Source organism: Sus scrofa, chromosome 16, assembly GCF_000003025.6.
Source record: "Sus scrofa isolate TJ Tabasco breed Duroc chromosome 16, Sscrofa11.1, whole genome shotgun sequence".
Classification (NCBI taxonomy): domain Eukaryota; kingdom Metazoa; phylum Chordata; class Mammalia; order Artiodactyla; family Suidae; genus Sus; species Sus scrofa.
The window spans coordinates 20,845,339-20,873,063 of NC_010458.4; positions in this window are offsets into that span (position 1 = coordinate 20,845,339).

A 27,725-nucleotide genomic window follows, 5' to 3' on the forward strand; every position below is an offset into this window, starting at 1 on the left:
TACAAAAGACAAACTTTTATGATGAAATGTTCTGGCTCCCATTGGAATATCTGCACTTAGTCTGTCAAAGCTGCATACCTCTTAGTACAGTTGAGGCAAGACATTCTCATGACTTTTGCTCTGCCCTTCTCCTAAACCCAAATGTTAATTAACTCTGCTGCTTGTTGGACTTACCTACTCCCTCCTATAGATGGGTCGTACTAATTTCAAGAAGAAGCAAAGGGGCTTTATTACGCTCTTGGTGGAATGACAGGAAAAAAAGCAAAAAAGAGTTGGAAAGACATAGAGACAAAGGTCCTTGAACCTGGACAGATTTTGCTTCTTTGCATGCCCACTTCACTACTCTTTTGCCGTTGATCATTCACTTATTGAACGTATAGTTTGCCATAAGCTGTAGGGATGCAGAAAATGAATACAGGAAGGCAGAAAAATTATGTAAATAATATAATGCAATATAATATTCTTTCAATCAAACATTCGTTTATAAACTTCTACTAAATTCCTACTATAATCTATTTTTTTGTGCTAAGTGCTGGCAATATAAAGATTAAAGATAATCCTATCATTAAAAATATTAAAAATAATACAGATAAAAATGCTTGGACTCTTAGGAAGGAAAGAAGAGTGTAAATAATCAGGGAAAACCATTTTTTAAACGGCAGACTGCATTCTGATAAAGGAAGTAAAATTATATAAAGAGGTTAGTGCAAAAATTATGTTCAATCCATACTGGACACAAAATAAAGTAAATAGGAGTTCCGGTTGTAGCTCAGTGGTTAACGAATCAGACTAGTATCCATGACGGACCTGGGTTTGATCCCTGGCCTCGCTCTGTGGGTTAAGGATCCGGCGTTGCCGTGACCTGTGGTGTAGGTCGCAGACGCGGCTTGGATCCAGAGTTGCTGTGGCTGTGGTGTAGGCCGGCAGCTGTATCTCCTATTTGACCCCTAGCCTGGGAACTTCTATATGCCATGGGTGCGGCCCTAAAAACACAAAACATAAATAAATAAATTAATTAATTAATTAAAGTAAATAAAATATTTATTTTTTTGGCATGTGAAAGTTCGCAGGCTGGTGATCGTACCTGAGCCACAGCAGTGACAGTGCTGAATCCTTCACCACTAGGCCACCAGGGAACAACCAAAAAAATACATATTGAAAATAAAAACAGGAACCATCATTTTTTTTTTTAATTTTTTTTTAATTTTCCCACTGTACAGCAAGGGGGTCAGGTTATCCTTACATGTATACATTACAATTACATTTTTTCCCCACCCTTTGTTCTGTTGCAACATGAGTATCTAGACATAGTTCTCAATGCAGGATTCAGCAGGATCTCCTTGTAAATCTATTCTAAGTTGTGTCTGATAAGCCCAAGCTCCCGATCCCTCCCACTCCCTCCCCCTCCCATCAGGCAGCCGCAAGTCTCTTCTCCAAGTCCATGATTTTCTTTTCTGAGGAGATGTTCATTCGTGCTGGATATTAGATTCCAGTTATAAGTGATATCATAAGGAACCATCATTTTTATGGAAAAAAATGTTTGCTTATATCTGTCCCTCAACTAAACATAGAATTATTTTAAAAATTCACCAGCTGTAGAGTAACTATGGATAATAGTTATCCAAAGTGTCCCAAACTAGGAGTTCCCGTCATGGCTCTGTGGTTAACGAATCTGACTAGGAACCATGAGGTTGTGGGTTTGATCTCTGGCGTTGCTAAGTGCATTAAGGATCTGGTGTTGCCGTGAGCTGTGGTGTAGGTTGAAGATGCGGCTTGGATCCCATGTTGCTGTGGCTGTGGTGTAGGCCGGCGGCTACACCTCCGATTGGACCCCTGGCCTGGGAACCTCCGTGTGCCCAGGGAGCGGCCCTAGAAAAGGCAAAAAGACAAACAAACAAGTGTCCCAAACTAAGTAAACAAAGGACATAATATATAGAAACAAGAAGGCAACAAAAGGACATGTAAATTTTAAGAAATCTCTGTGAAATGAGGCACAGTATTAATAAATTTTCATTATGGTTACAAATAGGGGATTAGTGGTGGGAGGAAAAAAGCTGAATGACTTATAATTAAGCTCTCTTTTTAAAACAACCCTCTTTTTAAAACAATTAAACCATTGTTAACAATTTAAGCAATTAAATATTCTATAAAGGTTTTGGATTTAAAGAAAACAACAAAAAAATCCCTGTGGAAAGGGGTTCTTGAAACTCTCTCCCAAGTCTGCCATCAAGCTCTGCCCTGCATGAAAAACCCGTTTCATTGGACCCTACCCTTATCCTACCTACTCAGTACTGGAAAAAATTCTGATTCTTTCAAAAAAATTTTTTAAACAAAATTTTAGATTTTGAGATAATTTTAGACATACAGAAAAGTTGCAAGATAATACAGAGAATTCCCATATACTCTTTACTCAGCTTCCTCTAATGTTAATATCATACATAATCAAAACATGTTGGTCAATCCCTAAATTAACATTGGATTTCACAATTTTTTTTTTTTTATTGTTTTGCCATTTCTTGGGCTGCTCCCGCAGCATATGGAGGTTCCCAGGCTAGGGGTCAGATCAGAGCTGTAGCCACTGGCCTACACCACAGCCACAGCAACGCGGGATCCAAGCCACGTCTGCAACCTACATCACAGCTCACGGCAACGCTGGATCCTTAACCCACTGAGGAGGGCCAGGGATTGAACCTGTGTCCTCATGGATGCTAGTCAGATTCGTTAACTGCTGTGTCACGATGGGAACTCCGGATTTCACAATTTTTAAAGTATATGCCTTTTAATGGTCGTTTCCAAATTGTGATAAAATACACATACATTTAATTCATATAAATTTCTCATTGGCGACATTCAGTACATTCATGGTGTTGTACAACCATCTCTCTCTAGTTCCAGAATGGCTTAATCACCTCAAAAGGAAACCCCTTACCCATTAGGCCACCACTCTCCACCCCCCTCTTTTCCCAGTCCCTGATAACCGCTATAATAGGACTACACAGTTTCTGTTTCAAGATTCAACTCAGGGGTTGCCCAATTTAGTCATTATTCTGATATATTTCACTTAAAACAGATGCTCTTTCTGAAATCTGGATATTTAAAAATCATAAACGGAGAAGATTATATATAATTTTACAAAAGATTCCACTATATCGTCTTATTAAACATGTCTCCCTTTTATTTTTTTTGCCTTTTATTTTTTATTTTTTTTGGTCTTTTTGGGGCTGCACCCATGGCATATGGAGGTTCCCAGGCTAGGGGTTCAATTGGAGCTGTTGCTCTGGCCTACACCACAGCTACAGCAACGCAGGATTGGAGCTGCATCTGTGGCCTACACCACAGCTCACAGCAATGCCAGATCCTTAACCCACAGATCGAGGCCAGGGATTGAACCTGAAACCTCATGGTTCCGAGTTGGATTCATTTCCACTGCACCCCGATGGGAACTCCTCAGTCTCCTCTTATGTGATCAAAGTATTATTCAAACCTTCAGAATAAATCTCTAGTTTAAAACTTGTTTCACTGGAAACCAACTACTTAGAACTTCGATTAAATTGTTTATTTTTCTCCATAGAGAAAAGAGTCAAGTCACAAGAAACCCCCCCACTGATTTCAGGGCTTTATTTATTTACACAGTTATTCACATTTACATATTTATTTACACAATTACAAAGCAGATGGTGTCTGGCCAGTCTTCTTCCTTCTTCTACTTTCCTTCTTTCCATCCTTGTCTGAGCTCATAAATATTTACTGAACACCAACTGTGTTCCAACCTTTGCCACATGCCAGCAAGACAGTGATGACCAAGGCAGGCGAGCTTGTGGGCCTGATGAAGGTTACGGTCTGTTGGAAGCATAAACAAGCCAGCAGGGAATTCCAGTATTGTCCTGCCCCAGGGAAAGCCTGGAGTGCTCAGGGAGCACAAAGGAGACAGGCCTTGCTCCACTTTGGAGGTTAGGGCAGTGACGTCAAAGCTGAGATCTGGGGCAATCAGTAGCAGTTGCCAGCCAAAGAAGGCAGAAGAGTCTTCTACCTGGAGGGCATCGCATGTGTGAAGGCTCGGGTTTAAGGGACAGAACATGATCTTTGAGGAATTGTAAGAACTTAGATACAAGTGAGATGCTAGTCTGGAGAGGTGGGAGGGGCAAGACAAGAATGGAGACGGAAGACTGACTGACTGGAAGGCTCTTAAGAGTTATCCAAGCTAGGGACGCTTTGACTTTGAACTGTAGTAGTGGCAGTGGTGGTGGAGCATAGAAGCTGATCTCCAAATTTAAAAGGGAGGATTAAGAGGTGGCTTTGAATAGTGAGTGTGTGTGTGTGTGTGTGTGTGTGTGTGTGTGGCAGGGCTGTAGGGAAAGGAGAAGGGGAAGTACAGCATGGCCTTAGAATTTCTGGTTTGGGCAATTCTAAGGATATGATGATGCCTGAGAAGCAGGACGCAGAAGGAGAAGGAGCAGGAGAGATTGTGTGAATTCCATTTAGTGAGAAATTAGAGTCAAATGACTAGTGGAGAGTTGGTGAGATGGTTCTGAAAATGAGAAGGAATATCAGAATTGGGGATGCAGAAGTGGCAGTGTGAAAGTGATTATTAGAGCTATGAGAGTGAAGGAGTCCACACAAGAAACATGGTGGAGAATAAGAGCAGAAGTTAGCTGGCTACCTGTCCATTCTGGCCATAAGTAGGCAACAACTGCATATGCAATGAGCTGCCCATATTCTCTCCTCCGGGGTCTCTCCTCATCTGCAGAGATTTCAGATTCTGTGTCCCCCTCATGGCCCCCTCAGTGTGTTGTAGGAAGGGTTGCTTGGGAGAACTATCCAGATGCCAGGTGGCACAAGCTCTGCCTCCATCTGAGATCAGCTCCAGTCACACAAAAAGCGTGTTTGGGGGAGTTTCAGCAGTGGCCCAGGGGGGCAATAATCTGGCTTGTTTCTGTGGTGTTGCTGATTCAATCAATACCCAGCTTGGGCTTGGTGGAGTGGGTTAAGGATCCGGTGTTGCTGCAGCTGTGGTGTAGCCTGCAGCTGAAGCTTGGTGTCGATCTCTGGCCCAGGAACTTCCACATGCCATGGGTGAGGTTGAAAAAAAAAAGAAAAAAAGTATGTTTGGGTAGAATTCCCTGTGCTATACAGCAGGTCCCTGTTGGCCAGTCGTTCCATATATTAGAGTGCATCTGCCAATTCCAACCCCCTCAGTCCACCTCCCTGCCCCCTCATCTGTCCCCTTTGGTAACTAAAAGTTTGTTTTCAAAGTCTGTGAGTCTGTTACTGTCCTGCAAATAATTTCATTTTATTCTTTTTTTTTTTAGATTTCATATGTAAGTGATGTCATATGATGTTTACCTTTCATTGTCTGACTAAATTCACCATCTATGTGTGAAAAGAATTTGAAAGAGCATTAAGGTATGTGCATGTATAACCGAATCACTTGTTATACAGCCGAAATTATCACAACGTTGTAAATCTACTCTAGGTCAATAAAACTTTAAAAAATGAAAAAACAAACAAAAAAAACCCCAAATATTTCTTATTATAGAGCATTTTGAAAATTCAGAAAAGTATAAAATATTTGACAGGAATTGTCTGTAATACCAATATTCAGTCATGTTTATCAAACTTTTAATGGCAATTCTTCCTTGTTTTTTTCTTGTATATAGGTGGTGGTTGTTACAAAAATGGCATGGAGTTCCCGTCGTGGCACAGCAGAAATGAATCTGACTAGGAACCACGAGTTGCAGGTTCGAATCCTGGCCTTGCTCAGTGGGTTAAGGATTGGCGTTGCTGTGAGCTGTGGTGTGGGTCACAGACGCAGCTCGGATCCTGTGTTGCTGTGGTTCTGGCGTAGGCCGGTGGCCACATCTCTGATTCGACATCTAGCCTGGGAACCTCCATATGCTGAGGGAGTGGCCCTAAAAAAAAAAAAGACAAAGAGACAAAATAAGTAAAAAATAAATTAAAAATAGCATGATTCCATACATGTGTGCTTGTATCGCTTTAACAATTTATATATCAAATGTCGATATTGATATATATTTTCCATCTTTTATAATAAGCCCCAGGTATTAGTTAGGATGATGTTACCTACTATTAAAAATATGCTGCCAAGGGAGTCCGTGTGGCGCAGTGGTAACGAATCGACTAGGAACATGAGGTGCGGGTCGATCCTGCGCTGCTCAGGGGACGATCGACGTGGGAGCTGTGGTGAGGTGCAGACGCAGCTCGGATCCTGCGTTGCTGTGGCTGGGTAGGCGGGCTACAGCTCGATTGACCCAGCTGGAACTCATATGCCGGAGCCCAAGAAACAAAAAAAAAAAAAAAAAAGACAAAAAAAAAAATATGCTGCCAAAAAAAAAAAGAAGCAGGCTTGGCCCAGTGCTTCCCTGGGGTGCAACAGAGGTGTAGACAGTTGCGGAAGGAGTCAGACTGTTTGGACTCCAGCTGCTTTGAAAGTTGCGAACTGTCCCTCAGATTGTCCTGTCAGTCCCATTCAGGTATCAGGTTTTAAACTAGCGAGAGAAGATAGGGTTACTTCTGCCTCCGTTCCTCGTAGAATTACTCACCCCTTTTCTCTTCCTCTCTCACAGTATGCAGACCATTAGCACAAAGTGCAGGACTTTTTTCTTTCTTTCTTCTTATGGCCACACCTGCGGCATATGGAAGTTCCCAGGCTCGGGGTCAAATTGGAGCTTCAGCTGCTGGCCTACGCCACAGCCACAGGAATGCTGGCTCCCTTACCCACTGAGCAAGGCCAGGGATTGAACCTGCATCCTTATGGACACTATGTTGGGTTCTTAACCCGCCAAGCCACAACAGGAACTCCCGGATTTTTCATTAAAACTACACATCAAATTGCTATAGAAAAAAAAAAAGCCAATGGCAAATGTGTATGTGTATGAAGGTGGGTCTCTGTTTAGATGATGTGAGAAGGGAACAGTACTTGCTAAATATAAAACCAAGCAAGTTACACAGCATAGCAAATAAAACTACCCACCTTTATTTCCTGAAAAACCTCATACTTTTTGAAAACTATTGAAAAGAAGAAAAAGATTCATTAGAAACACAGCGGAAAATAACAATCAGCAGAAAGAGTAGCCCTCTACAGGCCATAAAATCCCCCCAGCAAAGCCCAGATGACATCTATAACCATTCTCTTGGGACTTTTGTCCAAACCAGAGTTTAGACATTCATTTGGGGGAAAATGGCTTGAAAATAAGGTGTGCATTATTGCAAAACTGTATAATTCAGGTTGGAAAACAAGTGTTCAGAAAGATACACAGTTAAATCAATTGAGAGTACAAGCATGTGACGAAATGCCCTGGGGATAACTAAAAGCAAAGACGAAAAAAAAAAAAAAATCCTCAGAAAAATGGACTATGCCCAGAAAATGGTCAGCAAACTGGGATTCTGTTCACAGGACATCAACACTTAAAGTACCTTGTCTTTTGAATTCCTACTAAGGAAGAAAGATGCATACACACACAATCCAATACTGCGAGCAAAGGTGAGTGTGAGCTTAAAGCATTGCCAAGGGTCTGGATGAAAGACATTGTACACAAACACAGCATTTTATTGCTTTATTTAACCTTAGCTAAAAGCTGGCAATGCCACACACACACAAATCTTTCCACGTGAAGCAACTTGAATTTCAAAGAAAGGCAGACAAGTGATTAGCACAACGGACATATCCTAAATTTTCCTCTTCCAGATTGTCTTGATGGCTCTGATTCTTTTTTTATCTATATAACTTCTTGAATTGTAAACAACTAAAGGTTTTTTCCTTATTAAACTGGTTTGTTCTAAAGTCTCAGGACAGAGTTCAACTTTTCCCTTCCGTCTTCTGCGATGCAAGAGCACACTCCTTAGGAACTGGACAGTGGCTGCACTGTGCTGCCAAACCATCCTTGGGCACATCCAAAGCACTCCAGTGTTTATGGGGGGATAATTACCTGCAGAACACAAAGCAAGAGTTCAGGGCATCTTAGTACAGACATAGAGCATTGGTGCTATAAAGACCTAGATTTCATAGCATTTGAATTTGTAATTTGCCCAATGGTTGGACTGTAATGTGGAATCAAGGAGGAAACTGTTGCCACCTGTTACCTGGGCACAGAGAGATTTATCAGTAATACCCTTGACTCTTGGAGTTCCCTGGTGGCCTAGCAGCGAAGGACCTAGTATTGCTGCTGCTGGGGCTCGGGTTCAGTCCCTGGCCTGGGAATTCTGCATGCCATGGGCACAGCCAAAAAATGTGGTAGGACACAAAGTTTAAAAGTCCCATGTTTCTTTTTAAAAAAGTTGTTGCTGGAACCTTTTTATAATGCTTTTCAAAGGCAGGTGTGTGTGCTGGCTGATGTTCTCAGGATAGGTTCTCAACACGGTGTCTACACAGAGGAGTGGAGGAACCGAAGACAATATATTACCCAAAAGAACATGCCACCAAAGAGGACACAGGTAGAAAACACTGAGGCTAGAGAGGGGCAGAGAGCTGTAGCATTGAAACCAAGCAGGGCCCTGTGGGCTCCTGGGCACACAAGCTTTTCTGGGTCCCCCATTTCTTGTTTTTAGGGAATAAACTGCAGTCTCCATGACCTTCCATGATTTCCAAAGGGCAGGTTCAAACAGTTCCTGATTAGGGAAGGCAAGGCACGCAGAGACCAGGGAGGAGCTGTCAAGAAACAGTCCTGCAGCCTTGGGGCAGGGTCCTGGTTCCTCCTCAAGGAATATGCATAACAATATCTTTGAGTTCTTCCGCAGAATTAAACCCTCAATAAACAGAAGACGTTAATGAAGCATTCTTTATTCTGGAAAGAAGCCCACCAGGCCACTGAACACCAGCTTTGAAAACAATGCCAGTTTGCCTCTACCTGGATCCTTATCTGTGGCCCTATTTTTCACTCCCCAAACTATAGAACCACCTCCCAGTCTCTTCTAAGGGGGGTACAGTCTTTGAGGCATTGGTTGTGACCCTCCTTTGCCTGGCAAAACAACAAAGCTATTTTTTCTCCTTTGCCCCAAATTCTTTCTCTGCATTTCTATCCGGCACCCCTGAGGAGAGGCTGAGTTCCAGCAACAGTATCACATGAGCATTGCAGTTAATGAGTAGAGGCAACAGCCAGCCTTTTCCTCAATGAATTAGAGGAAAACAGTATCCTCTGTAGAAATCATTGATAAACTCTCTGAATGCACAGAATTGAAGAATTATGGGTGACTGTAAAGGCTCTGAATCAAGATGTCCTCACCAGATGACCTGGGAGCCCTAGAAGAAGCCTGAGAAGGCCAAAGGTCAAGTTCTTGTCCTTGATGCAAAGGATAGGATGCAGCTAGATTCTTAGGGGACAGAATTAAAAAAAAAATGCAATTCCCTTTAAGTTTTATAAATTGTCATTTACAACTGTGGATCTCAATAAAGAGTGTGGCGCACGCATTCTCACGAATCTGTTAAGATTCGGCTTAAACACAAGGACACGAGAACTGGGGGGCGTCCTTCCCAATTATTCGAAGATGACGGTGGCCAGTGGGGGCAAGACCAGGTAAGAAACAGCCTTATGAAATTTTATATTAATGAGGTATGCTTATGACTTAAAGACCTAGTGTTTCAGAAAGGTTCCACTTCACTTCTCTTTTTCTGGTCTGTAAAATAAATATGGACACTGGTCTTCACTTTGTAGGAGTATTTTGAAGACCAAAAGAGAAAAGGCACATTAAGCCTAGCAAACCTGAGTGCTCAATAAAAGATTTGTTATGATTACTCACTGTCACCCCTGACACACACCAGTGTTCTCGTGCACTTCTATTCATAGACACACAAACTACAACCTAGTTTTTAAAAAACAAGAGTCTTGGAAAAGAAAACAGAGATTAGAAAGAAAGCAGTGTTGAATTTGTTCTGAAAGAAGAGAATAGTTTTATTCTGTCAACATACAACATATCACATTACCTTATTTCAATAATCTATGAGATAAATACGGGCACACCTCTGAAAAGTGTGTTTGTTCCAGACCACAGCAATAAATTAAATATCACCATAATATGAGTCACATGAATGTTTTGGCTTCTCAGTGCATATAAAAGTCATGTTGGCACTGCACTGTAGTCTATTATGTGTGCAAATAGCATTATGTCTAAAAAACAAAGTACCTACCTTAATTAAACATACTTCATTGCTAAAAAATGCCATCATCTGAGCCTTCAGAAAGTCATAACATTTTTGTTGATGGAGGGTCTTGCCTCAATGTTGTTGGCGCTGACTGATCAGGGTGGTGGTTGCTGAAGGTTGGGGTGGCTGTGGCAATTTCTTAACGTAAAATAAAAATGAGGTTGCCACATCAATGGAATAGTCCTTTCACAAGGATTTCTCTATTGTGAAAACACTCTTTGATAGCATTTTCCCCAGAGTAGAACTTTCAACATTGGAGTCCATCCTTCCAAACCCTGCCACTGCCTTATCAACCAAGTTTATGTAACGTTCTAAATGCTTTGTTGTCATTTCAGCAGTCTTCAAGCATCCTCACCAGGAGTAGGTTCCACCTCAAGAAACCTCTTGCTTTATCCAAGAGAAGTAGCGCTTCATGCATTTTTTTTTTTTTTTTTTTTTTTTTGTTGTTGTTGTTGCTATTTCTTGGGCCGCTCCCACGGCATATGGAGGTTCCCAGGCTAGGGGTTGAATCAGAGCTGTAGCCACCGGCCTACACCAGAGCCACAGCAACGCGGGATCCAAGCCGCGTCTGCAGCCTACACCACAGCTCACGGCAATGCCGGATCGTTAACCCATTGAGCAAGGGCAGGGACCGAACCCGCAACCTCATGGTTCCTAGTCGGATTCGTTAACCACTGCGCCACGACGGGAACTCCGCTTCATGCATTTTTATGGTGTGATGGCAGGCTTTTAGTCACAACTTCAGGCTTCACTTGTAATTCTAGCTCTCTTACTACTTCCACCACATCTGCAGTTACTTCTTCCACTGAAGTCTCAGACTTCTCCAAGTCATCCATGAAGATTGGAATCAACTTCTTCCAACCTGTTAATATTGATATTTTTTATTTCCTCATATAAACTGTGAATGTTCTTAATGACATCTAGAATGGTGAATCCTTTCAAGAAGGTTTTCAAATATCTTTGTCCATACCCATCAGAGGAATCAGTATTTATGGCAGCTATAGTTTACCAAAATGTACTTAAATAAGAAGACTTGAAAGTCAGAATGACTCCTTGGTGCATAGGCTGCAGAATGGCTGCTGTGTCAGCAGGCGTGGAAACAACACTATACATCTCTTGGGTGACCAAGTTCATTGTCAATGAGCAGCATATTTTGAATGAAATCTTTTTCTGAGCAGTAGGTCTCAAAAGAGGGCTTAAAATATTCAGCGAACCACCTAATAAAGCGATGTGCTATCATCTAGGCTTTGTTGTTGCATTTCTTGAGAAGGTAGAGTAGATGTAGAATAATTCTTAAGGCCCTATGGTTTGGGGAATGGTAATGAGCTTTGGTTTCGACTTCAAACCACCAGTTCACTTGTTGGAAATATGGTGCCAATAGACTTGGTCTATGTAGGGTTCCCACAAACATTTAATCTGTAAAAAGTATAGTATCTGCAAAACACAATAAAACAAGGTATACCTGTATAAGTACAAAAATTGGGTATTCTTTTTCCATTTCGAAGAGTAAGTTTCTGCCTTTGAATGATCTGTGATTAATTTGTGGAAAACGCTTTTATTCCCTTAATATAGATTTTTCACTTACAGTGATTCTATCTCTTGCTACATCATACAGAAACATTAGTAAACATTGCTATGAATCAACTCCAAGATTCGTAGCCTGGCAATGTTAGTAGTAATAAAAACATTTTCCAAGCAAGTTACTCACATCAGACATAACCTTTTATTTATTTATTTATTTATTTTTTGTCTTTTAGGAGAAGTTCCCAGGCTAGAGGTTCAATCAGAGCTGCAGCTGCTGGCCTATGCCACAGCCATGGCAACCAGGATCTGAGCTGCACCTGCAACTGACACCAACAGCTCACGGCAATGCCGGATCCTTAATCCACTGAGTGAGGCCAGGGATTGAACCTGCGTCCTCATGAAGACTAGTTGGGTTTATTACTGCTGAGCCACGACAGGAACTCCAGACATACCTCTTAAAAGGCTATGCCCATTTGCAGCGAGAAGACTTGGTAGCAACATGAGTGGGAGTTAGAATGGAGATGTTCTGTATTCATCAGGCTCTCTCTCTCGGTTTTCTACCTATGCTGATGCCTGCTGGTAAAATCTTTACTTTGCCCTGTAACAATTAAGTATGATTCAGTCTCACTTCATCAGTTTTCACAATTATATTTTCTGATCTTTCATCTTCTTCTCTGACTCTCTCTACTAAATATAAAGTCAGGTTATATTAGAGACGTAGAAACAATTACAGTCCGTGTGCCCCTGCTAAGGTGGCTAGGAATAAAGGTTAGGGGTGAGGGGGGCTGCTTTACCCTAATAAATTCCCTCCCTCATTCATTCCCTTTAACAGCAAGAATGGGTCAGTGGTTGCTAAGTTAATGACGTTAGGACTATATTTGATAGCACAATATTTCCACCAGCATATTCCACCTGTTTTATTCAAATACCTGCTGGCAATGCATAGTCTGAAAAGGTTGCTGGTGACCATTCTCAGGTATGAATCAAAAGAACAGTGCCAAATTGCTATTAATGGACAATGATGCGAAGTGGGCCTTGGTAAAATGCAGAAGCAGTTTTATGTGTATATGATTGAACAGGCAATTAAAAAACCCCAAGCGTTCAATTTGTATTGAAGACAACAGCGGTGTCTGAGTTCATAGTTTCTGCCTGATTTTTCAGCGAGGTGAGGAAATTGGCCAGCTGACTTATTTAAAGCTGCAGCAAGTGGTAAAAAGCAGTTTCTTGAAACTCTACCAAATCAGTGTCACCAGCAGCAACAATTTATTTGGCCTTCAATCGACCTGTTTGTTGTTTCTCCCTGTGAGTTTCACATAATTTTCTGCCTTTCTTTCGAGTTCTATAGATTTTAAAATGTTTAATTAAAAAAGCATTACATTCCTGTGGAGCACACATTCTAGTGGAACAAGAATTATTTGATTCTGCAGAGCCTTGCTTAAGCCAAATTAAGTGGAGGTGACACAATAATGGGATGTTGTTGGTTTTCAAGGACAGGCCACTCTCACCTTCTATTGCTCAAGATTAAGATGTTCTGGGAAAGTGTCATAATATAACAAAATAATGATAACAATGAGCATTTATTAATTTCTCACTAAGATTCAGAATAAATGCTAAGCACCTCAATACACCAAATCATTCAAGCCTTACAACACATCCACGGTGAGGGTATGTTTATTGTCCTCATTTTATTTATGAGAAAATAAGCCAGCAAGAAGCAGAGAAGGAAAACAGTGTTAGGTATGCCTGGCCTAATGCCTGAACACCCAACCCCCAGTTACTGCCTACACACCCAGAGAAAGCTCTGAAGAGCTAGGTAGATAGTACAGGAAGCCATTCCAGTATTCTGGGTTGAGTTCTGCCTCAGAATCATGGCAATTGTTAGCAATGATCCAATACCAATATTTTCTCAGCACCCAATTGAATCATTATTCCCTCGATGTTAAATATAGCAGCATCATATGATCCAGCAATCCCCCTCAAACTTTCATTGAAAAAGATACCTGCACCCATATGTTCATCACAGTCCTATTCACAATAGCCGAGATGGAAACAACTTAAATGCTCATCACCAGATGAATGGATTAAGAAGATGTGGTACATATATGCAATGGAGTACTACTCAGCCATATAAAAGGCTAAAATAATGCCATTTGCAGCAATGTGGATGGAACTAGAGACTCTCAGGCTGAGTGAAGTAAGTCAAAAAGAGAAAGACAGACCCATGTGATATCACTTACATGTAGAATCTAAGATATGGCACAAATGATCTATCTACAAAACAGAAAAGATCATGGACATGGAGGACAGACTTGAGTTTCCCATGGGGAAGGGTGAGGGAGGGGGACTGATTGGGAATTTGGGGTTAGTAGATGAAAAGTGCTGCATTTGGAGTGGATGGGCAATGAGATCCTGCCGTATATACAGCACAGGGAACTATATATTTAGTCACTTGTGATGGAATATGATGGAGAATAATGTGAGAAAAAGAATGTATGTATATGTATGACTGGGTTACTTTGCTGTATAGCAGAAATTGGCAGAACATTGTAAATTAATCAATAAAAATTTTTAAAAAGTAAATTAAAAGGATACATTTTTAAAATAATTAGAACCTGAGTAATTCCGGTATATTTACACTCTTTAGCTTGGAGTCAGTGATTCAGAAAGCAAATATAAATGTATTGAAAAAAAAAAAGCCAAACTTTAAAATATTTATCATCAATGTCAACTGAATTATATCTGACTTTTAAAATTAAAAAAAAAATTAGCCAGCAAAAAATCAGGAGTCTATGATCCATAATCAGGAGAAAAATTGATCAGTGTAAACACACCCAGAAATGAAACAGATGATGGATTAATAAACGAGGACAGACATCCTATCTTAGCAATATTTGGGGGGGGGTTGTCTCCTCAGGCAAGAGAAACCAAAGCAAAAATAAACAAATGGGACTGCATCAAACTTAAAATCTCTCTTTTTTTTTTTTTTTTTTTGTCTTTTTTTGCCATTTCTTGGGCCGCTCCAGAGGCATATGGAAGTTCCCAGGCTAGGGGTTGAATCGGAGCTGCAGCCACCGGCCTACGCCAGAGCCACAGCAACGCTGGATCCGAGCCGCATCTGCAACCTACACCACAGGTCACGGCAACGCCAGATCGTTAACCCACTGAGCAAGGGCAGGGATCGAACCCGCAACCTCATGGTTCCTAGTCGGATTTGTTAACCACTGCGCCACGACGGGAACTCCAAAATCTTTTTCGTAGTGAAATAAACCATTAACAAAACAAAAAGGCTGCCTGTTGAATGGGAAAAGTTATTTGCAAATAATATATCTGATAAAGAGTTAATATCCAAAGTATCAAAGAACTCATACAACTCAACATCAAAAAATCAAACAACCCAATTTAAAAATGGACCAAGGACTTGAAGAGATAATTTTTCCAAAGAAGACATATAGATGGTCAATAGGCACATGGAAAGTTACTCAACATTACTCATCATCAGGGAAATGCAAATCAAAACCACAGTGAGATATCACCTCCTACCTTTCAGAATGGCTATTACCAAAAAGACAACGAATAAGAAGTATTGGCAAGGATGTGGAAAAAAGGAAACCTTTGTGTTGATGGGAATGAATTAATGCAGCTACTGTGAAAACGGTTATGCCGTTTCCTCAAAAAATTAAAAACAGAGCTACCATATGATCCAGCATTTCCACTTCTGGGTATTTATCTGAAGAAAATGAAAACACTAATTCAAAAAGATTTACGCCCCTCGTCCCATGTTCACTGCAGCATTTCTTATAGTAGCCAAGATATGGAAGCAACCTGAAAGTCCATCCAGAGATAAATGGATAAAGAAGATGGTGGGTGTTGATAGTAAGATGGGGGGGGGGGGGGTGATGTGCTCGCAATAAAAAGAATAAAATATCTCAGAAAAAAAAAAAAAAAAAAAAAAAAAAAAAAAAAAAAAAAAAAAAATAAAAAAAAAAAGAATAAAATCTTGCCATTTGCAACAACATGGATGGACCTAGAGGATATTATTCTAAGTGGAATAACTCAGAGGAAAAAAAAAACTCTATGTTATTGTTTACATATAGAATCTAAAAATAAAACAAATGAACAAATATAACAAAACAGAAACAGAGTCATTGATACAGAGAAAAAAACAGGTGGTTCCAGAGGGGAGCGAGTGGAGGGATGAATGAAACGAGTGAGGAAGACTAAGGGGTACAAACTTTCAGCTGCAAAAGAAATGAGTCATCGGGAAGGAATGTACATCATGCGGAATGTAGTCGATAATAATGGAATATCTTTGTATGGTGACAGATGCTAACAGCTAGTCACACTGATTACTCTGGAAAGTATAGATATAGCAAATCCTATGTTGTGCACCAGGAACTAACATCATAGCGTTCTGCATCAATTTTACTTCAAAAAAAAAAAAAAAAAAGAAACAAACAAAAACACTCACAGAAAAACAGATCAGCTTTGTGGTTACCAGAGCTGGGGGTAGGTGGGAGGATATTGGATGAAGGTGGTCAAAGATACAAACTTCCAGTTATAAATAAATAAATACTAGGGATGTGACCTACAATATGACTAATAGCATTAACAGTGCTATATGCTCTCCATGAAAATTGTCAAGAGAGTAAATCCTAAGAGTCCTCATCACAAGAAAAAGATACATTTTTCCTTCTTTGGTGTCCCTATAAGATGATGGATGTTCACTAAATTTATTGTAGCAAACATTTCCCAATATATGTAAAGCCAAATCATTATACTGTACACCTTAAACTTGTTCAGTGCTATGTGTCAATTATATCTCAATACAACTGGAAGAAAAAATTCTCTATTATAAACATAGTCATATATTCAAGAAGATAAAATAAGATATGACTATTATGAAGAAAAATAACACTACAGAAGAAAACTTGAACTGAACATCAGAGACAAAATATACAGTATATGAGAAAAAATCACACTGGATGGGATTAGACACTGCAAAAAAAAAAAAAAAATTGAAGACAGAGTAATAGAAATTATCCAAACTGGAAGACTGAAAAAAACTGGACATAAGTGCATCAGTGTTTGGATAATTTAAAGTAGTTTAACGTATTTTTTAGTGGAATCCCAGAATGAGATATGATAATCAAATTGCTGAAAATCAGTGTCAAAGATGAAATCAAAAAGGCAGTGGGGGAAAATGCTTTATATTTAGAGAAATAAAAGATTGACAGAAGACTTCTTATAAGAATAATGTATTTAAGATAATGGCACAATTTTGAAGTAGTAAAAATTTTTCAGTCTAGAATTTTGCACTTAGTAATTATTTCAAAAATTAAGGCAAAAAACTTTTTTTCATACACAAAAAAAACCCTGAAAGAGTTCATCAACAACAGACCTGCACTACAACATAAGTTTAAAAAAGTCCTTCAGGCAGAAGGAAAAACATACTGAATTGAAATTTTCACCTATCCAAAGAAATGAAGTAGAATAGATAGATAATACAGATCTGTCTTTTTCTGATTTCTAAAATATCTGAAAATGTTATTGACAATTTCAAGTGAAACCAGTAACAATATATAATGGGATGTCCTACATATGTAAGGGAAATATTTTATAACAATAACAAAGTTGGGGAGGGGTAAGTAGAAGTATACTGCTATAAAATTCTTATCCTGAATGCTAAATTGTGTAATCTTTGAATACAGATTATGATACGTTAAAGTTGTGTACTATAAATCCTAAAGCAACCACTAAAATCACATATAATAAAGGAGATAAAGTGGAATAATAAAGGATATTCAATTAATTTAAAAGAATGCACAAAAAGAGGAAAAAATAGAGCAAATACCAGAACATATAGGAAAAAAATAGCAAGATACTGGCTTAAGTCCAACCATATCAATAACCATATCAAATGCAAATCTTTAACAAAGTTTTAGCAAATCCAATGCAGGAAATATAAAAGGGATTAACACATTAAAGCCTAATTGGGGTTATCCTAGGAACAGGGGTTTATACTAGTTTGTTTAGCATTTGAAAATCAGTCAACATAATTTGCCATATCAAGGACTAAAGAAGAGAAAACATATGATCGTATCAACAGATACAGTAAAAGCACTTAACCTAATCCAGTGTCTGTTCAGGATAAACTAGGAATAAAAAGCAAACTAGGAATAAAAAGGAACTTCCTCTAGCTGTTAAACGGAGCCTGTGAGGAGACCAACTGCAAAGGGGCATGAGGAAAATGTTCAGGGTGACAGCAATATTCTTTATCTGGATTGTTTTCATTGATGCATGTCGTTATAGTTGTCAACCATCAAATTTTATGCCTAACATCAGTAAATTGTATTATATTTGTTATACCTTAATAAGGCAGATCAATAAAACTGAGTTCTAAATAAACAAAATGCCATCATCATAAATAATATTCAGACATAGATGAAAAGGGATCTGAGGGCACAAGATGTAGAAAAACTGACTTACGGAAAGTTCAGGGATACTTCTAGGAATCAGAAATGTTTGACCTGGTCTTGAAGGAAGAGTAGGTTACTTAGAAAACTCACGCCTTCAGTGCCTCCCCCAGAGTGGAGCATCCTGCTCTTCGCTGTTGATTCAGTGTGGTTGTGCAACTCACTTTTGGCCAAGTCCTGGTGGACGCTTTAGTACATGGTGAGATTTGCTATGGTCTTTTTTTCTCCCCATCCATTCAACAATGCTCCAGATAGTTCCTGCTCTATCTGCACATGGCATGCCTAAGAAACAAACCCATGGTTGCCAAGGCAGAGGGAGTGGGATGGACAGGGAGTTGGTTTTGGTAGATATAAATTATTATATAAGTGATAAGATCCTACTGTACAGTCAGGGCACTACGTCCAATCTCTTGGGATAGAACATGATGAAAGATATATGAGAAAAAGAATATATATATGTGTGTGTGTGTGTATATATACATATATATGCATGCTGTGTAGCAGAAGTTGACACAACACTGTAAATCAACTATACTTTAATAATAATAAAAAAGAAACAAACCTGCATTTATTTCAACCTGCTGAGATTTTTGGCTTGTTTGCTTTTGCATTTTAACTTAATATATCCTAACTGATACAGAATGTAAGAGTGATCTAGGAATAATTCCAATAAAGGTATAGGGGTTTAGAGGTTAAGGAGCATTAAAAAGGTCAATGTGGAGTTCCCATCGTGGCTCAGTGGTTAACAAATCCGACTGGGAACCAGGAGGATCCAGGTTGGATCCCTGGGCCTTGCTCAGTGGGTTAAGGATCTGGTGTTGCCGTGAGCTGTGGTGTAGGTTGCAGGCGTGGCTCGGATCCCACGTTACTGTGGATGTGGTGTAGGCTGGTGGCTGCAGCTCCGATTCGACCCCTAGCCTGGGAAATCCATATGCCGCAGCAGGGGCCCAAGAAATGGCAAAAAGCAAAAACAAACAAACAAACAAACAAAACCCATAAAGGTCAACGTGGTCAGAGTGTAGAAGTATGGAGCAGAGTGACACATAAACTGTGAAGGTCAGTGAGTGCCAAGTTAAGGCATCTCAATAATTTTTCTTCTTGACAATGAGAATCCTATCCAAATTTTAATCAGAAGAGTAAATAAAAAAACTTAAGCAATAAACCGAGCTACAGTAAAAAAAAAAAAAAAAAAAAAAAGAAGAGTAAAGTTAAAAAGAAAATGTTGGGAGTTCCTGTTTTGGCGCAGCAGAAACAAACCTGATTAGTATCCATGAGGACGGGTTCAATCCCTGGCCTAACTCAGTGGGTTAAGGATCCGGCATTGCCATGAGCTGTGGTGTAGGTCACAGACGCAGCTTTGATCCCATGTTGCTGTGGCTGGTAGCTGCAGCTTGGATTCTACCCCTAGCCTGGGAACTTCCATATGCTGCAGGTGCAGCCCTAAAAAACAGAAAAAAGAAAATTTTAACTAGTGGTGGTGTTGAGAATGGACATAAGGGGAAGAGAATGATTGAGTATCTCTCCATAAAGTAAAAATGAGTTGTGTGTGTATCATTTTCAGGTTCATAAAAAATGCATATGACATATGCATTTTATATGCTATAGATTTTCTATTTATGCATATTTGGTATCATTTATTTATGCATACACATTTCTCATTTTTACAACCTTGTGTGTGTGTGAGATGGTGATAATGTTGAATTGTAAAGGCCATTTCTCTCAGCTCTCAGAACTCAGCAAAATTTAGTACCTCTCTCTGGTAATACCAATTATTTCAAAAAGCAAATAGATCACTCCAAAGTATTGGGAATGTCTGAAAGTATCACTTGCTGCCAGTTATAAAAATCAAAAGATCACATGAGATATACATGTCTCTCTATTTATCTACACATTACATATGTATCTAGACAGATAGATGTGCTGTGACCATTTACAGTTCTTTTTGTGTGACTCAGGTCCAGATGATTCTTCAAACAGAGATTACTAGACTTGGAACCTGGGGACTCTGCCTCTCTGACTACAGCTGGTAAGGTCATACATGGAACCTGGACCAGAAGCACCAAGTCTATCATGTCTTTAATTTTAATTTTTATAGAAACAGATGGGTATATAAAGAAATGACGGTTTATTATCAAAAAATATTAAATTAACAGAAGCACTTCCTGCCACCAAGGTTAAGAATTAGAATATTAATATTTTTTTGAGACTCAGTGTGCCACCCTGCAATTACATCTCCTTTCCTATCTGCCTTATCAGAGGTAACCACTACTTTATGTTCAGACATGGAAGCAAACTAAATGTCCATCAACAGAGGATTGGATAAAGAAGATGTGGTACATATCTGCAATGGGATATTACTCAGCCATGGAAAGAATGAGATAATGTCATTTGCAGCAACATGGATGGACCTAAAAATTATCTCATTAAGTCAAACAGAGATAGAACAATAGTGAGATCATGAATATGTGGAATCCAAAAAATGGTACAAAAGAACTTATCAAACAGGAACCTACTCAAAGATTTTGAAAACAAACTATGGTTACCAAAGGGGAAACATGGGGGTGATAAATTAGGTGGTTGGGATTGACATATATACACTGCTATACATGAAATTGATAGCTAACAATGACCTTCTATATATCTATTCCATACTGTGTAATAACCTATATGGGAAAAGAAGCTGAAAAGGAATGGATATATGTATATGTCTAACCGATTTACTTTGCTATACTCCTGAAACGAACACAGTTTTGTAAGCCAACTGAACTCCAAAAAATTAAAGAAATAATTTGAACAATTTTAGCACATAGAGGTATGTATACTTATACTATATATATATACACATATACACACACCTATTGTACATACACATAAATATGTATGTATATAGACAAACTGAACAATACTTGTTATATATATATGCACTTATATTTAAGAGTATGCTCATATATTTACTGTAGTGTATTTATGTGTACATGTTTTTTTTTAATATTGTTCAGATTGTTTATTTTTTAAAGCTCTGGAAATGATGCAACCATATTTTGTCTGTTCTCTGATGACTTAGTTATGTCCTTCTCTTACATAATACAGTGTTTTGAGATTCATCTGTGTTTGCATGGAATGGTTAATTTGTTTTCATTACTATCCCAGTACATGAATAGATCATGGTTTTTTATATATTCTATTACTGATGGACATTTATATGTTTGTTTACTTATAAAGATTCTTGTGCATAGTCCTGGCATACACACACACACACACACACACACACACACACACACACACACACAAGTATTTCCTTAGTCATTTATTTGGAATGGAATAGCTGGTCATAGAGTTGGTGCATACAACTCCTTGGGGAAGTATTGTTTCCCAAATTGTTGTCATAATGTTTGCCCTCAAGAGCACGAATGAGAGTTCTCATTATTCCAAATATTCACACTTGGCATTGTTCAACTTTCAACTTTTTGCCACTCGGGTATAAAATAGTGAGTGGTTTTTAATTTCTGTGATAAAATGTGGATAACATTGTAAATCAATTATACTTAAATTGAAAAAACAAAAACAAAATAAAAATAAATTAAAAATTAAAAATATGGGTAAGCATTTTAATTTTTCACATTTGTATTTATTCTTACACATAATGATACCATTTGCCTTTTTTGGTTGGGGGAATGCTGGGGCTATTTGTCTTTTTCTTATTGCTTCATTATCATTTTTAACTTTAGCTTTATTTTGGTTGTACAGCTGTCAAATAACTTCCTCCAGTATTTTTCTTTTCTTAACATTTTTTTTGACAATTTGAAGTTCTATTTTATTTATTTTTCACTTTTTGCTTTTTAGGGCTGCACCAGCAGCATTTGGAAGTTCCCAGGCTAGAGGTCAAATAGGAGCTGCAGCTGCCAGCCTTTGCCACAGCCACAGCAATGTGGGATCTGAGCCATGTCTGCAACCTACGCTGCAGCTCAAGGCAATGTCGGATCCTTAACCCACTGAATGAGGTCAGGGATTGAATCCATGTCCACATGGATACTAGTGGGGTTCGTTACCACTGAACCACAATGGAACCTCCCAATTTCAAGTTCTAAATTTTAACATAGTCGTATTTATAGTGTTAATCCTTTATGGCTTGGGTTCTTTGTGTCTTAATAAGACTCTTTCCTACCCTGAAATGAAAAATATATTTTATTTTTAATTATAATAGTTTGTGCTTTTTTCTTTCATGTTAAATCTTAAATCCACTTTAATTTACTTTTAGTCTTCATTCTGTTTATAGTGTCTTGTTCTCTGCTTATATTTTCAAACTCATTTTTCTTTCTTTTAGTATAATGCTATATTTCATGCTATATTCTCAACATTAGAAGTTTTTGAGGACTGTTTAATCTAGATTTCAGTCATTGTGCCTTTTTTGTGTTACGTGAATTTTAACGATGGGCTGTTCATGTTCGTTAGGTTTTAACCTATGGTACCTTGAGCACTGGTGTAAGTTGAGGCTCTTCTGAGGTTATTTGTATTTGCTTCTGTCAGTCACCCTGGCAGCTGTCTTCCATCAGTGATGGCAAGGCTAAATTAGGTGAAATCACAAATATGCCCCGAATATCACTTGCTTAATACAACAGGTTGATTTCTTGTTCATGAAAAGTCTGTTGTAAGTTCAGGGAATGCTCAAGGCATATATAGTTTCCATTCAGGCCAGTCAAGTTTCCAACATCTTGTAGATGCTGTATCTGGGACGCGTGTCCTCCTGGTCAATATCACTGGGGAAGAGGGAGCAAGAGCACATCTCACCAGATCTGCTGTTCTGCCCAGAAGTAACATGTGCCTCTTCTACCCATAGCCAATGGGTCAGAATCAGTCACGTGATCCAATAGCAAGGGAGCTAAGAAATGGGAGAAAGCCCCTTGGTATATTGGGTGAACACCATGGGATGGGTCTCTGCCACAACTAAAGCCAGGAACACCTGATTTAAATTCTCTGCTTGAATGTTAATATTGCATCCTTCTACTTTGCTGAATTTGGCCATACTACCCAAAGGAATTTACATATTTAATATGATCCTTATCAAATTACCTGTGACATTTTTCACAGAACTAGAACAAGTAATCCAAAAAAGTATATGTAACCATAAAAGACCCAGAGTGCTAAAGCAAGCCTGAAGAAAAAAAAAAAAGCAAGGCAGGAAGCATAACTCTCCCAGCCTTCAGACAATACTACAAAGCTGCAGTATTCAAAACACTGTGTTATTGGAACAAAAACAGACATATGAATCAATGGAATAGAATAGAGAGCCCAGAAATAAACCCAGATACTTACCATCAATTAATCTCCAACAAAGGAGATAAGAATATAGGAGTTCCCATCATGGCGCAGTGGTTAACGAATCCGACTGGGAACCATGAGGTTGCGGGTTCGGTCCCTGCCCTTGCTCAGTGGGTTGAGGATCCGGCGTTGCCGTGAGCTGTGGTGTAGGTTGCAGACGCGGCTCAGATCCCGCGTTGCTGTGGCTCTGGCGTAGGCCGGTGGCTACAGCTCCGATTAGACCCTAGCCTGGGAACCTCCATATGCCACGGGAGCGGCCCAAAGAAATAGCAAAAAGACAAAAAATAAATAAATAAATAAGAATATAAAATGGGAAAAAGATAGTCTCTTCAGCAAATTGTAGTGGGGAAATTGGACACCTGCATGTAAATCAATGAAACTAGAACATATCCTCACATCATGCACAAAAACAAACTCAAAATGGTGTAAAGACTTAAACATAAGACATGACACCATAAAACTAGAAGAGATCATAGGCAAAACAGTCTCTGACATAAATCATACAAATTTTTTACTGGGTCAGTCTCCCAAGGCAATTGAAATAAAAACAAAAATAAACAAATGGGACCTAATCGAACTTACAAGTTTTGGACAGCAAAGGACATCAGAAACAAAATGTAAAGACAACCTATGGGAGAAAATGGGAGAAAATATTTGCAAAAGAAGCCACTGACAAAGGCTTAATCTCCTAAATATGCAAACAACATATACAATTCAATAGCAAAAAAAAAAAAAAGATGCTCAACATCACTAATTATTAAAGAAATGCAAATCGAAACCACAATGAGGTACTGCCTCACATCAGTCAGTATAGCCATTATTAAAAATAACAAATGCTAGAGTTCCTGTCATGACACAGCAGAAACAAATCTGACCAAAAACCATGAGGTTGTGGGTTCAATCCCTGGTATCTCTCAGTGGGTTAAGAATCTGGCGTTGCCGTGAGCTGTGGTATAGGTCGTAGATGTGGCTTGGATCTGATGTTGCTGTGGCTGTGGTGTAGACCAACAGCTGTAGCTCTGATTGGACTCCTAGCCTGGGAACCTCCATATGCTGTGTGTGTGGCCCTAAAAAGCAAAAAATAAAAATTAAAAAAATTAAAAATAACAAATGCTGGAAAAGGGTGTGGAGAAAAGGGAATCCTCCTACATTCTTGGTGGGAATGGAAATTGGTATAACCACTATGGAAAACAGAAAACTGAATATAGAACTACCATAAGATCCAGCAATCCCACTCTTGGGCATATATCTGGACAATACTATAATTCAGTTAACCTCTATGTTCACTGTAGCACCATTCATAATAGTCAAGACATGGAAACAACCAAAATATCCATCAAAAGATGAATGGATTAATAAGATGAGGTATATAAATACAATGGAATACCACTCAGCCATACAAAGAATGAAATAATGCCATCTGCTTATATGTGGAATCTAAAACATGGCACAAATGAACCTGTCCACAAAACAGAAATTGACTGTCAGACATAAAGAACAGACTTGTGGTTGCCAAGGGGGAGGAAGGAGAGAGTGGGATGGAAAGGGAGTTTGGGGTTAGTAGAGGCAAACTATTACTTTTTTTTGTCTTTTTGTCTTTTCTAGGGCCTTACATGCAGCATATGGAGGTTCCCAGGCTAAGGGTCCAATTGGAGCTACAGCTGCTGACCTACACCACAGCCACAGCAACTCAGGATCCGAGCCGCATCTGTGACCTATACCACAGCTCACGGGCTCCCCAGATCCTTAATCCATGAGCGAGGCCAGGGACTGAACCCGAAACCTCATGGTTCCTAGTCAGATTCGTTAGCTGCTGAGCCACAACAGGAACTCCCAAACTATTACATTTTGAATGGATAAGCAATTTGGTCCTGCTGTATAGCACAGGGAACTTACATCCAATCTCCTGGGGTAGAGAATGACGGAAAAGAATGTAAAAAAGAAAGTGTATATACTATATATATATAACTTAGTCACTCTGTTGTATAGCAGAAACTGGCACAGCATTGTAAATCAACTATATGTTAATAAAAATAAATAAATAAATAAATAATCTGCTTGAAACTTTTGTATCAGAAAAAGCTATATCCAAAGCAAAATTTGTGTGAAAGCTAACTGGGAAAAGTTAATTTTTTTTCTTTTTAGGGCCTTACCTGTGGCATATGGAAGTTCCCAGGCTAGGGGTCAAATCAGAGCTGCAGCTGCCTGCCTACACCACAGCCACAGCAACACCAGATCTGAGCAGTGTCTGCAACCTACTCACAGCTCCTGGCAAAGCCAGATCCTGAACCTGCTGAACGAGGCCAGGGGTCGAACTTTGTTACCTCTGAGCCACAGCGGGAACTCCAGAAAAGTTAATTGTTATGGAATATTTTTCCTTCATTTGGTACCTGGATTAAGAAGGTCATGTTCTGATGTTGCCCATTTTTGCATTTACTTCTTGGTTAACGCTGAGAGTATTACCCTTTGAGGTTCCAGGTTTGTGTGGAGCTTTGCTATTAGATTCCTTGGAGGTCGCCCATCTCTTGCACCCAGTACTAGATGCAGGCAACATCTGCAAGTGGAAGCCCCAAATCTCTATCACTTGGCAGAAACATCGAGGCAAAGCTGATTTTGCCTTTTTCACTTACCCACGAGGAGTTCTGCTTATACTTTCTTTTGTGAGATGAGTAGATTCCTTATTTTTATGACAGCTCAGCAATGCATTTAAAACAATGCTTTTAGGAATTCTCTTTGTGGCTCAGTGGGTTATGAGCCTAACTAGTATCCACGAGGATGTGGGTTTGATCCCTGGCCTAGCTCGGTGGGTTAAGAATCCGGTATTGCTACGAGCTGTGGTGTAGGTTGCAGACACGCCTCAGATCTGATGTTGCTGTGGCTATGGTGTAGGCCAGCAGCTATGGCTCTGGTTCAGCCCTTAGCCTGGGAACTTCCATATGCCATGGGTACAGCCTTAAAAAAGCAAAAGCAAAAAAAAAAAAAAAAAAAAAAAAAGATACTTTTAATTCTCCTCAGCTTTTTAGTTACTTCGATCAATAGGTCACTCAGAGTATACAATCTGCCATATGACTAGAAATAGGAGTCTATAATAGAATTTTAAATTATTTAGTATATTCTTAGACATGTTATTTAATTTATACCTAAGTGGCCCATTAGTTGAAGTCAGGAAGAATTAGGTAGATTCAACTTAAAATAAAACTATGAAGAATATGAAAGTGACCATATGTCTGCAACTTTACCTCAAGATGCATTTTAATAGTTCTATACGTTGGTCAGTCAGTATATAGATATAAAGTCATCTTCAATATTTCAAATATCTGCATTGAAGAGAAAAATATAAGTAAATGTGATTTAGCTTTCCATTCAATGGTAGCAAATGTTATTCATAACTTTAATGAATCATTCACAGAAAAGTGGTTGACATTTTTAAGCCTCTTATCTAGTCATTTGAAATAAAACAAATGTATGAAAGATAGGCCAGTTGATTTTCTTTTGTAAAACAAAATGAAATAATTCAAGGTTAAGGTAGTAGCATTTTTTCCCTCCATTTCAGTGCAGTAACACAGCTCAACTTAAATCTACATCTTTATCCGTTATACCCAAACCACATACAATATAATGTACTTTAAATAAACTTGTCAACAAATCATGCATTTCTCTTAAGTGGGTTAAAGCACATTAAACCGTATGCCTCTCTAATGAGTGATTAAAAAGTCACAGGTAATGTCCTTGTATATCATAAGGGTCAATTTGTTAATTTTTACTTTGAAAAATCTAGACTATTTTTTTTTCATCACGTTTCATTTTATCACAAACAGATGTATGATTAACACACTTCTTCGTGTGGTTCACACGATGATGAGTAACAATGAAAAGAGTCTGGGAACTAAAAGTGGATGGAAAAACTTCTATATGTGAGAGTCCCCAGCTGCACCCTTGAGAAGAGATTTTTTTCTCTGACAGATTGGGAAATTGAGATGCAGGAAAGGTGACTGCGTCAGGTGCGGCGCATCAGGGGTAGCAGGGAGTGGGTTGCTGAGTCACCCCAAAGGTGGGAAGTGAAACTGTCCTCACGCCCGCATAGACAATGAGATAACGCAGTTGCTAGAACAGCACTGACGGCACAGTATCTCATTCTGCTCTCCTGCTCACCGGCACTTTACTTTCCATGCAGGGAGAGGTGGGGACTAGACGAACAAGCATCTGGCCACTGTCCTCCTCATGTCTGCTTTTTATTATAGGCCCGCATGACT